The following is a 527-nucleotide window of genomic DNA, read 5'->3' as shown; positions in this document are numbered from 1 at the left end:
TATATAAGCTGATAAATTTTATATGTAAAAATTGAAACATTGAAAAGATATTATGTACAAATAAATGTACACACACGCGCGTGCGTGCATGTGTGTGTGCGTGTTTAGTAATTTAACAAACTTTGTATAAAAAAGTATGGACGAGAAAATAAAATTTATTGAGTCTGTTGAAAAAGTAGGGAAAAAAATGGTTTTAATCCTGTTTATATTACACAATAATGTCGAATATAAAATATTCATGATGAATTTCGCTTGAGATATAATAATCAGATCATTTAGCCAAAATCGGATAATTTAGCATTTAATCTGTCGATCTTGCACGAGAGGCTTCTTAGATGATTTTATGTACCGTTATTTATCGTAATTTTGGTAAAGTAATGAATATGCACTGATTACTACAGGTAAAGATATAAGTAGTAAATCGCTTATTTCCGCTTTCTATTTATCTCGTATCAAATGAATGTAACTATGAATTCCATTAGTTCTGATCCAGTGAAATTAGGATCTGCTATAATTAATTTCATGTC

Source organism: Trachymyrmex septentrionalis, unplaced genomic scaffold (genome assembly GCF_001594115.1).
Source record: "Trachymyrmex septentrionalis isolate Tsep2-gDNA-1 unplaced genomic scaffold, Tsep1.0 scaffold65, whole genome shotgun sequence".
Classification (NCBI taxonomy): domain Eukaryota; kingdom Metazoa; phylum Arthropoda; class Insecta; order Hymenoptera; family Formicidae; genus Trachymyrmex; species Trachymyrmex septentrionalis.
Note: the sequence above shows the minus strand (reverse complement) of the source record.